The sequence below is a fragment of the Trachymyrmex cornetzi genome, unplaced genomic scaffold (genome assembly GCF_001594075.2).
Source record: "Trachymyrmex cornetzi isolate Tcor2-1 unplaced genomic scaffold, Tcor1.1 scaffold323, whole genome shotgun sequence".
Classification (NCBI taxonomy): Eukaryota; Metazoa; Arthropoda; class Insecta; order Hymenoptera; family Formicidae; genus Trachymyrmex; species Trachymyrmex cornetzi.
This window is the reverse complement of record NW_017297930.1, coordinates 59,900-71,393: the sequence shown is the minus strand read 5'-3', so window position 1 is coordinate 71,393 and position 11,494 is coordinate 59,900.

Genomic DNA, 11,494 nt, shown 5'->3' with positions numbered 1-11,494 from the left:
GAGCGCGGAGCGGGGCGCGCGGGGCGAAGCCTTGGCTTCTACGCGGTGTTTTGACGCGTTTTTCTGTCGTTGGGAATAGGCAGCTGTCACCAGTGCTCGGAAATGAGCACGAAATTCGAAGATAATGTATTTAATTATAAGAGATTGAAATGGCTATGCTTTCGTGTCCTTCCAACAAAATAATGTGGAGAGTTTAGAGGATGCGTCAGTTGACTTCATTTCGCAATCTCTCTATCTACACTCTCCGTTGGTTTGGAACGAACAGGAAGGGTGCAAGAAAGAATACAATTGAATATGGATTTATGATTTTAATGCTAATATTGCAAGGCTGTATGGTCGTTATGGTGGGCCGCGATGTTACGAGAATGGGCCTCGTTGGCTTTCTGACCGGCCACATATGATGGAGATCGCGGTCTCGGTGGCGGAGGACGCGCAGACTCCTTCGGAGGCTGCGGCTCCGCAGTGGAGCGGGGCGATTCCTTTGGTTCCGGCGGACACGCGGCGTTGTTGTCGGCGGTGGAGTGGGCATTGGCCCAGTATTTGGAGGGGTCAAACTCCCCGGACTCGTGGAGTGCCTTTTTAAGGGTGCGAAGGTGCACCCGCCACCCTCCCCTCTTGCTTCTGATATGCTTCCTTTTGGGCATCTATATACCCGAAAAAGAGAAGACGAAGAATAAGTGCTTGGTGGGGAGGATAGGAATCCTCGACGCCGGTTAAAGCGCTCGTCGGAGCTTCCACGAGGAATATACTTGGATGACAACGCTCCCGTTGAAGCGCGGTCGCCTAAGGGGATAGAGGATAGCCTTCCTCGCCTGGGGAGGCGCTCGGTAAAGAGAGGCGCAAAATTTTACGTCCAGATGAACTTTCGTGTCATGGGTCAAAGTTGACCATAGAGGTCATTTGAAAGACAAATTCCTAATCGAAGCAGAATGACAACAAATCTTGACTTTTCCCTGATAGTGTTTGAGAGAAAAATTGTTGGATGTCGAGGGGAGACCAAACCATGACCCTGACAATGTCCTTGAACCCATATTTTCATAACCATTTCAAGGTCAATTGGGGATTTTTAATAAAATTTTATGCTGGGGATAAAAGTAATTTCCTCTAAATCGACCTAGCGTGAGTTGGGCTATTTGTTGGATCGCACTTACCTAGACAACCAAGGGGCCTAACACAGAACTGCTACTAACCCCGGTGAAGAGATGACCCACCAGTCACATAGTGTAAAACCCTGTCCCACAGCTACCTTGGGGCAGGGTTTTACACTATGTGACTGGTGGTTGTTCAGCGCTTAAGCCTTCCCACCATCTACAAGGAGTCGAAGAAATTGGTGTCTAGGTGTTCGCCGTCGGTGAAGTGGGTGCCTAGGTGTTCGCCGTCGAGGAAGTGAATGTCTAGGTGTTGTCTACATGTTCGCCGTCGAGGAAATGGGTGTCAAGGTGTTCGCTGTTGCGGAAGTGGGTGTCTAGGTGTTCGTCGTCGAGGAAATGGGTGTCAAGGTGTTCGCCTTCAAAAAAATGTCTAGGTGTTTGTCTTCGAGAAAATGGGTGTCTAGGTGTTCGCCGTCAAGGAAGTGGGCGTCTAGATGTTTGCCGTCGAAGAAGTGAGTGTCTAAGTGTTCGCCGTCGAAGAAGTGAATGTCTAGGTGTTGTCTACATGTTCGCCGTCGAGGAAATGGGTGTCTACGTATTCGCCGTCGAGGAAGTGAGCATCTAGGTGTTCGTCATCGAGGAAATGAGTATCTAGGTGATCGCCGTCGAGGAAGTGGGTGGCTAAGTGTTCGCTATTGGGGAAACGGGTGTCTAAGTATTCGCCGTCGAGGAAATGGGTGTCTAGGTGTTCGCCGTCGAGGAAGTGGGTGTCTAGGTGTTCGCCGTCGAGGAAGTGGGTGTCTAGGTGTTCGCAGTCAAGGAAATGGGTGTCTACGTGTTCGCTATTGGAGGAATAGGTGTCTAGGTAATCGCCGTCAAAGAAATGGATGTCTAGGTATTCGCCGTCGAGGAAGTGGGCGTCTAGATGTTTGACGTCGAAGAAGTGAGTGTCTAGGTGTTCGCCGTCGAAGAAGTGAATGTCTAGGTGTTGCCTACATGTTCGCCGTCGAGGAAATGGGTGTCAAGGTGTTCGCTGTTGAGGAAGTGGATGTCTAGGTGTTCGTCGCCGAGGAAGTGGGTGTCAAGGCGTTCGTCTTCAAGAAAGTGGGTGTCTAGGTGTTTGTTTTCGAGAAAATGGGTGTTTAGGTGTTCGTCATCTCATTCTGACAGTTTTGACTCTAGATAACTAGAGGTTAATGTGGCATTTAGTATTAACTGTTAAATTATTCAGGGTAGAATCTGTCACATCGATGGAACAAAGGAACACATATGAACACGTGAGCCTAGAATAAATATTCTCTGCTGTAAAACACATTTTCAGGTGTAAGAATACATTTTCTATCCTGGTAGTTTATTTGAATTAATATTATCTTATAAAATTTGTAATAAGTTTTATTGCAATATTCTTTCGTACGCAGGTTTAAGAAAGTGTCTGCATTGCAGTAGAAAGCGTGTATACATATACAGGGTGACCCATTTTAACTTAGACAGCCAAATAACTCGAAACATCGCGATAAAATAAAAAAATGTTTAAAACAAAAATTGTTGGATATGAAGGGGCTGATTGAACTACGACCTTGACCTTTATTTTCAAGGTTATTTGAAAGTCTACTTTCAATTTTCAAATAGAAAACCATATTTTTGATCCCGGATTTCGAAAGAGCGCAAAATTTTCCGTCCAGATGAACTTTCATGTTATGGGTCGAAGTTGACCATAGAGGTCATTTCAAAGACAAATTCCTAATCGAAGCAGAAAGACAAAAAATCTTGACTTTTCCCGGATAGTGTTTGTGAGAAAAATTGTTGGATGTCGAGGGGAGACCAAACCATGATCCTGACAATGTCCTTGAACCTATATTTTCATGACCATTTCAAGGTCAAGTGGGGATTTTTAATAAAATTTTATGCTGAGGATAAAAGTAATTTCCTCTAAATCCTAGCGTGAGTTGTGCTGTTTATTGGTTCTCTTACCTAGACAACCAAGGGGCCTAACACAGAACTGAGTACTTACCTCGGTGAAGAAATGACCCACCAGTCACATAGTGCAAAACCCTGCCCCACAGCTACCTTGGTTCAGCCTTCCTACCATCAACAAGGTCCTACAGCCCCTAGGGAAGATATATGACCCAGCCAGTGAAGGCAAGGTCGTGTGGTGACCCAGCCAGTGAAGGCAAGGTCGTGTGGTGACCCAGCCAGTGAAGGCAAGGTCGAGTGGTGACCCAGCCAGTGAAGGCAAGGTCGAGTGGTCACCCGGCCAGTGAAGGCAATGTCGAGTGGTGACCCAGCCAGTGAAGGCAAGGTCGAGTGGTGACCCAGCCAGTGAAGGCAAGGTCGAGTGGTGACCTAACCAGTTAAGGCAAGATTGCACTGTTATCAGCTCTCTCCGCATGGAGGAGATGCTCAAAGTGTGCACCATTATTTTCTAAGCATAACAGTAATCGACGGCGAAAGTTACGTTGTACATTTCCAAGCATTAAAGGAGTTATCGCTTCACAAGCTCTTCTTTATTCTTTCCATCATATTCAATCTAGTCATTGGAGCTTCACTATACACTGCACCTTTAACGTATCCCCATAAAAAGAAATCAAGGGGGTTCAAATCCGGTGATCTCGGAGGCCACAGAACTGGCCCACCCCACCGATTTGGGAATCTTTGTTTCAAAAACATCCGTATAATACGACCATAATGAGCAGGAGCACCATCTTGTTGATACCATAAATTTAGTCTGACTGCAAGGGGAATATTCTCTAGGTATGCTGGCAAATCATTTTCAAGGAATTCCGAATACATTGGACTATTAATTCATCAAAAAAACGAGGTCCAATGACTTCGCCATTGCAAATGCCTACCCGTACGTGTAAACTCCAACGATGTTGATTAAGCACGATATCAATGTGGATTTTCTGGTGACCAATAGTGGCAATTATGCCTATTGAGACTACCATTGCTGATGAATGTTGCTTCATCACTGAAACAAACTACTGTTTGTGTACTGAAAAAATCTGGATTCTGATGTAACATCTCAAGAGCCCATTTACAAAATTGTACTCTGAGTACGTAGTCGGCCTCACTTAATTCCTGTACTAGAGTAATATGATACGGATGGTAATTGACTAATCGTAACAATCTGTGTATCGTAGTTTGAGGGATTCCCAGTTCTCGTTCTACTTGACGGATACTAACATGAGGATTTTGGCGAACCATAGCCAAAACTGCGAGCAATCTACTTAGAGGCGCTTTAAGATACAAATAAACCTACCTTTGTGTGACTCGCCGATTTCATTGAAACTTTACACACTAGTAGAGTAGGCAAAAATAATAGATATGTATTTTTTTTTATCGGCAATGGTCAACATTAAAGGGGTGAAACCGACCCCCAAAGTTGAGGGTATTAGGGCATCGTCATGATGTTTCACATAAAAGTAATGTACCGATCAACACCGTGAAACATCATGACGATGCCCTAATACCCTCAACTTTGGGGATCGATTTCACCCCTTTAATGTTGACCATTGCTGATAAACAAAAATACGTACCTATTATTTTTGCCTACTCTACAAGTGTGCAAAGTTTCAATGAAATCGACGAGTCACACAAAGGCAGATTTACTTGTTAGAGGAACTCCATCAGATGGAAAGTTTAATTTTCGATTTTGAAGATAAAGTATGCTAATATCGAAAGCATCACAACAAGAAAATACATATGTAGCATAAAATTTTATAAAAATCTCCACTTGACCTTGAAATGGTCATGAAAATATAGGTTCAAGGACATTGTCAGGATCATGGTTTGGTCTCCCCTCGACATCCAACAATTTTTCTCACAAACACTATCCGGGAAAAGTCAAGATTTTTTCTCTTTATGCTTCGATTAGAAATTTGTCTTTGAAATGACCTCTATGGTCAACTTTGACCCATAACATGAAAGTTCATCTGGACGTAAAATTTTGCGCTCTTTCAAAATCGGGGATCAAAAATATGGTTTTCTATTTGAAAATTGAAAGTAGACCTTCAAATAACCTTGAAAATGAAGGTCAAGGTCATTGTCAAGGTCGTAGTTCAATCAGCCCCTTCATATCCAACAATTTTTGTTTTAATTTTTTTTATTTAATCGCGATGTTTTGAGTTATTTGGCTGTCTAAATTAAAATGGGTCACTGTAACGTCCGGTGCGCTTACAACATAGCGCCCCGTCCGTTTACCAAGCGAGCACGAGCACGGAATATAGCGAACCGATGTAATACGTGCCGACTACAAGCGCGTATAGACGAAGCCACCGAAACCGTCGCGTTCGAACACCACGCATACTGCGCCTGCGACAAAGAATAAATGCCGAACACGATGCAAGAATGCACTTTTACGAGGAAACACCATTAATACGAAGTAAGGAATAGTTAAGGTAACAACTGACCTCGACGCAGCTGCAGGGAAAAACCGCAGACCTGCGGAAAAACTATAAAAACGCATAACGTCAACGCAATGCATCGCCGTGCAACGACGAATACATCCACCGGTCACAAAAGGGCCCTACATAAAATCATCGCGGATAGAACCAAAGCGCACACAATCGAGAAAAGGCCTTAAATAAACATCAAATTCCACGCGCACAAAGAATAGAAGGATCCAGAACAACACAAGAGACTTATGATGAAAAAACGCGCAGGAAATAAATGCAAGCCCTGCCGCAACGGGCCGCGATACACGATAGCCAAACGCGCTAATACAAATCTCGCGATCCCCGCAGCAGGATAAAATGCGCGATCTAACCAAAACCCTATTATCATTAGAATAAAGTACAAATTACACAATCGGCACGTAATAGTGATTTCGCAATGGCACGTGAGCGAAAACATCTCCTTGCCGCGAGGGGCCACGAAATAAACAGTATATAAAGCAGAGTGTCTAAAGGCAAGTCTCCTTACTTCTTCCCGAAAATACCCACGGTAAGCACTCCTAGCGCTTTAATTATCGCTCTGGACCTTCCGCATATCCCACACAAATCCTACCCTGATCGTGCGCCAATCACGGCGTCTGACGGGCTACCTCCTCCCCCTGTTCCGACAGCGCTGCCCATAGCGACGTCGAAGCAAAATCCCTGCGGAACTCTAAACGAGCGCCTTCCTCGGCGTCGAGGCCTCCGCCTCCCACCTCCCCTTTTTTCCAAATAAACGCCATTCTCACAACGTTTCTTTTGGGCATAGATACCATTAAAGAAGCGACCGCGCGGCAAACGTTGGGGCTGGCGCGTACATTTGAAGAGGCTCCAGTGGGAGCTCCTCTGCGGAGGACGGTTCGACCCTTCCCGCCACTGGAAGGAGGACTTCGGGGGCACCGATAGGGCTGCCGCCGTCGCACCGACCTCGCCGCCCAACCTTGCGTACACCAAAAAACCAGCTCACGAGACTAAGCACTGGTGACAGCTGCCGATTCCCAACATTGAAAAACCGCGTCAAAACATCGCGTAGAAGCCAAGGCTTCGCCCCGCGCGCTCCGCTCCGCGTCCACGTTCCCACCAAGTTATGCCGCGTCTCGTAACCGCGAAAGTCTCGTACTCAGGACGTAACAGTCACTCTGTAAATAATTATGAAAGCAAAAATTATCTTACATCTTTTTCGCATTTAATCTATAAGAACATGTTGAAGCAAGCGACGTGAACAAACCTCTTATCTTATCGTTGTGATATACCATATATACAAACTTACCTTTTTAGAAAAAAAGGTAAAAAAAGCGCTAAGCGTTGGTGATACTGGCTCAAATGGTGCTTCTCATAAAGAATCACCATTTGGGCCAGTTTCGCCAACGCCAATTACTTAATCGGCCGTGAAACTGATGACTAATCACGTTTGCTGTTTAATAGAATTAATGATATGTATCATTTGTATAAAAGATTTGATATCAACAACTGGCGCCAAGTTAAATCCCACTTCTTTATACCATGCCAAATTAAATAAATAATTAATATTAATCTAATGGAATTATATGTACGAACGATCTGATATCAACAACTGTGGCGCCAAGTTAAATTTTACTAAATGAAAAGTAAATATCAAGTCATACTATCATTATTATTTACTTAATCCAAATGGTACTATCTTTAATTTTTATGCAATGAAACCTAGGTATACGTATACTTATTGAAGAATCTTACTATTCCAATCCGAATGGTTTAAATTCCTCTTAAATGAAATTATTATATCACAATTCATTCAAAGACATTTCCTCTTCCAACTAAAGTAGTGGTTATTTAATTCTCCTTCAAAACATTAATCAAAACATTATCACAACATTGCGTTACCTTGCTCAATTTAAGTGTTACCACAAAAAATTAAAGAATTAACCGTATAAAATGAAAAAATTTAATTTAAAAAAATAATTTTTTCATGTAAAAACACTTGGCGCTGCTAGATAGAGTAAGAAAAACTATAAGAACAATTTAAAATTGGAATGGTAATTAATAGAAATAAATAATAAAAAATAATTGTATATAATTTAAAAGTAATAATAATTATTGAAATATAATTGTAATATAATTTAAAAGTAATAATAAAAATAATAATAATTTCTCTTTCATAATGCATGTCTTAAAACCTAAATTTATTTTTCTTTGATTTAAACTTAATAGCATTCACAACGTTCATAATTCATCATAATTTTCACGACTTTATAACTCAATCATATATACACATGCTAGATATTTTAACTCTTTGGGGATGGTTTTTATTTTTCTTATTTTTCGAAATATTCATATTTTTTAATATCATTCTGACTTTTTTTTATTAATATGCTTCTTAATTATATTATTTTTCTAAGTATTATTTACTTATCTTTCTTATTTACATTCATGCTTTACTACTATATTATTATTATGTATGTTATTATTATATATCCATATCAAGCTGCGCCAAGTGTTTTTACATGAAAAATTTTTCTATTTAAATTAAATTTTTTCATTTTATACGGTTAATTCTTTAATTTTTTGTGGTAACATTTAAATCGAGCAAGGTAACGCAATGTTGTGATAATGTTTTGTTTAATGTTTTGAAGGAAAATTAAATAACCATTACTTTAGTTGGAAGAGGAAATGTCTATGAATGAATTGTGATATGATAATTTCATTTAAGAGGAATTTAAACCATTTGAATTTGAATAGGAAGATTTTTCAATAAGTATATGTATACTTAGGTTTCATTGCATAAAAATTAAAGATGGTACCATTTGGATGAAGTAAATAATAAAGATAGAATCACTTGAGTTTTACTTTTTATTTTGTAAAATTTAACTTGGCGCCACAGTTGTTGATATCAAATCATTCGTACAAATAATGCATAACATTAGATTGTTATATATTGTTTATTTAATTTGGCATGCTATTGTTACGTCCAACCCTAATTATTGGCGAGAGTGAGAGAGAGACAGGAGGAAGATGGAGGGAGTATGTAAGGACGCTTGACTCAATCTCACAGGTATACGCACGGAAGCGCACAGCTGTGAGTCGTTAGCACCCTTTTAAGTCCCAGAACATGGATCAACGTCCTGAAGGGACGCTATGACACCTGTTCCGATGGACAGTGCGAACGTTGGTCCTACTTTATAGGTCAAGGAACTTAATACTTTTGACCTGGGACTGGACCTCGTGCAATCTTAGGCGTTACGGGGGTACGAGATATTCGTGTGAGGCGATTTAAGAATTAAATGCGACTATATAAGAAAAACTAAAACTTACTTTTATTCATAAGAAAAAAAATATATATATATATAAAAAATGAACTAAAGCTAACTTACATGATTAATGTGTTGTTTTATGTATAGTACAATAATTGTTTGGTAATGAAGTCGTGAGCGCATGATGTATGTGGGTTGTTCTTTGTTGTTATTACAATTTTTTGTGCGTGTGTGTGTGTATGTGTAAGATAGGAGGAGGTGATTATTAGGTATTAGTTGCGAGGAAGGAAGTCCATGGACAGACTGGGATTAGGTGTCTCAGCTGGGCGAGGAAAGGGGAGGAATTTCCAGGGACGTAGGTGATTAGTCTGTCCCCTTCGTTGGAGGTGGATGAGAACGACTGGACGATCCGATCCCAATCGGTAGATTGAGGATCGGGGTGGACAGGAGGGGGAGTTGGGAGTTGATTAAAAGAGGAAGGGGGAGTTGGGAGCTGGTCAAAAAGAGAAGGAAAGGGAAGGAATCGTTCCTCGAAGGGCAGGGGAGAGTAGTTGAGGATCTCTAGAACCCCAGGGTCGAGGATTGGAGGGATTGTTAGGTCAAGTGGTTCTGTAGGTGTTGATGTGGGCGAGTATGATACGGGTGTATAGTCAATCGAGTTGTCAAGCGATAGTGAAGGCCTTTCTGATGACCGTGGCGTTATTATCACGGTAGGGCGGCTGAAGGTCGGTTCTACCGGTGTTAAGTCGTCAGGTACCGGACGGTTCCGCGAACTCTGCCGGACGTAGGGAGTTCGTCCCTGCTTATTTTTGCACGAGCGAGACCACACTATAATTAAGTAAATATGTAGTTAAAGTAGTTATTCATATATGTACATATATTTGTGTGTGTGTGTGTGTGTGTGTGTGTGTGTGTGTGTGTGTGTGTGTGTGTGTGTGTGTATGCGGTCAGGTGTACGGTGGTACAAAAAAAGGGGGGAGGGTGACATGAAAATGTAGACTTACTAGTGATGATGATTATTTGTCGAGTAAGTCGGTTCCTCGTGAAGCTCGACGTCCACGCAAGAGCGTCTGAGGATAGCGGCTGGCGGGTGGGTGGTCTCTAAGAACCCCAGAGGTCACCAGAGCACTCGAATGATGCCAACGAATACTGCGCGAGTTGAACTGCCGCGAACCTTTTGCGTGGACTACTTTTGAAACTTCGCGAACTTTCGACGTGACTTTGGTTGCTGTTAAACTGTATCTGACACTAGTTGTATTGTATGTTACGAATTGACGACGTGGGTTCGGCAACTGTTAAAATTTTTCTGACGCTCTACGCTTCCGCGGGGCCTCTATTTATAGTTAGTTGCAATGTCGCGCGAGATTTACGATTTTTAAGATGTCCTATCGTTGTTAATCTAAAGTACACTGTTAAAAGAGGTTTAGACAACAAAAGGAATGATTTATGTTTTCTGTAATAGGGGCAAGATTGCTTTAAGCGAGTGATGAATTCCGTCATCCTCGCGGAAAATATGGCTAAGTAAACAGCTGTGAAGCGTTATCTCATGTTTTTATGATTTTTGTGGCGACGCGGCGCCTGTTTTTCTGAAGGTGGAATTATTGGTCAACAATTCGGACAACAGCTTGAATTTTTATCATCGTGTGACTTAGGTCCATTTGTGATATTTTTCGCAATCTTGTCCCTTTTAGGCCTGCGTTAGTGTTGTTGTTTTTCCGGGTTGATTGACGTTTACGAGTTTTTCGCGGAGCCTTTGTGGTCTGTTTTTCAATTTTTATAAGGGGGCCCCTGCTCGCGTCTCGCAGGCGCCAATCATAGTCGCGGCGGAGTCGATTCTCTCGAAAGAAAAGAATATGCGTCTGCAGGACGTAACACTATAAAGAAGTGGGATTTAACTTGGCGCCAGTTCTTGATATCAAACCTTTTATAGAAATGATACATATCATTAAAGTTAATATTATATATTTAATTTGGTATTCGAATTACATGGAATTTAACTTGGCGCCAGTTGTTGATATCAAATCTTTTATACAAATGATACATATCATTCTACTAAACAGCAAACGTGATTAGTCATCAATTTCACGGCCGATTAAGTAATTGGCGTTGGTGAAACTGGCCCTAATGGTGATTCTTTTCGAGAAGCAACATTTGAGCCAATTTCACCAACGCTTAGCGCTTTTTTTACCTTTTTTTTAAAAAGGTAATTTTGTACGTATATCACAACGATAAGATAAGAGCTTTTTTCGCGTCGCTTGCTTCAACATGTTCCTATAGATTAAATGCGAAGAAGATGTAAGATAATTTTTGCTTTTAAAATTATATACAGGGTGTCCCATTTTAAATAACGGATAGGAATATCTCAGACGGTAAGCATTTTGGAGGAAATTTGTTTATACAAAAGTTGTAGGGTACAGACAAGGCTAACTTATGGTGACCTTGACCTTGACCTTGACGATGACCTTCAAGGTCATTTCAATATCAAGTCAATTTTTTCAAATGGAACCCCTTATTTTTTAACCCGGAAGTGGAAAGAGCGGAAGATTTTATGTCCGAATACGACCTTGACCTTGACCTTCACCGCTACCTTCAAGTGCTCCTTCACCGCTCCATGGTGAGGTTCTATAGTTCTTTTCGGTTTGTGTCCGTTAGTTTGGACAGCATTTAACATGGTTGAATCTGAGCTGATATAGCCCGAGCGGATCGTAAGCCACAACACCCCCACCACGAGAAGGTGGACACA